Consider the following 1,147-nt stretch of genomic DNA (forward strand, 5'->3'; position numbering starts at 1 on the left):
ACCAGATTCTGATTCTTGATAAAAAGTATGCTCTGAGAAGAAAAATTTTGGCAATTGCTTATTGAACGACCCTCCTAGTTCCATTCAACTTTACAAATTGGATAGCGTTTTGAAATGGTCTTTGGGGTATTAGAAATATACAGTTTGCTCATCTGGGAAGTACACTAGTGGCCATTAAAACTGCTACACCATGAAGATGCCGTGCCATAGACGCGAAATTTAACCAACAGGAAGAAGATGCTGTGGTATGCAAATGACTAGCTTTTCAGAGCATTCACAAAATATTGGCACCGGTGTTGACACCTACAACACCTACAACGGGCATGAGTCGTGCTTCGGTAGCTCAGTTGGTAGAGCATTTGCCTGTGGAAAGCAAAGGTCCCGAGTTCGAGTCTCGGTCGGGCACACAGTTTTAATCTGCCAGGAAGTTTCATATCAGTGCATACTTCGGTGCAGGGTGAAAATCTCATTCTGGAAACATCCCCCAAGCTGTGGCTAAGCTATGTCTCCGCAATATCTTTTCTTTCAGGAGTGCTAGTTCTGCAAGTTTCGCAGGAGAGCTTCTGTAAAGTTTGGAAGGTAGTAGACGAGGTACTGGCAGAAGTACAGCTGTGAGTAACAGCCGTGAGTCGTCTTGGGTTGCTCAGTTGGTAGAGCACTTGCCCGCGAAGGCAAACATCCCGAGTTCGAGACTCGGTCAGGCACATAGTTCTAATCTGCCAGGAAGTTTCAAAGATAAACTTATTTTGTAGTAGTTCATTTTGATTAACACTAATTATCGAATGAATCAATTGTTCTTATGTATAGTTATTCAAAATATTGAAATAGTTCATATGACAGTTAATCGTTAAATTTTCTTTCATTATTTGATACTGATTTATTGAATTAGGAATATAATTTAATCTTAACATTTCTTCACAATTTTAAGGTCTATCTTCGATTTTATATTGTTGTTTCTGTACATGTTTTAGTTGTGTTTTAATGACATAATAATCATATGCTATTTCATCATCAAATAATTTTAAAAGAATGAATGTTGGTCTTTCATTCTCATTAATTGTTTTAGGAACGATATTTAGTAATAAATTATTTATTTCTTCATTACTCTTACCTATAATATTTTAAGCAATATTAACTGTTTCTCTCA

General features: G+C 36.8%; 1 non-coding gene across 1 annotated transcript; it reads left to right on the forward strand.

Moving 5' to 3' along the window:
- The first annotated feature begins 331 nt into the window (after window positions 1-331).
- On the forward strand, window positions 332-406 carry Trnah-gug (transfer RNA histidin (anticodon GUG)). Its single transcript has one exon. It is a non-coding gene; the product is annotated as a tRNA-His (tRNA).
- Window positions 407-1,147: the final 741 nt, after the last annotated feature.

This window comes from Schistocerca gregaria, chromosome 4 (assembly GCF_023897955.1).
Source record: "Schistocerca gregaria isolate iqSchGreg1 chromosome 4, iqSchGreg1.2, whole genome shotgun sequence".
NCBI classification, from domain to species: Eukaryota; Metazoa; Arthropoda; class Insecta; order Orthoptera; family Acrididae; genus Schistocerca; species Schistocerca gregaria.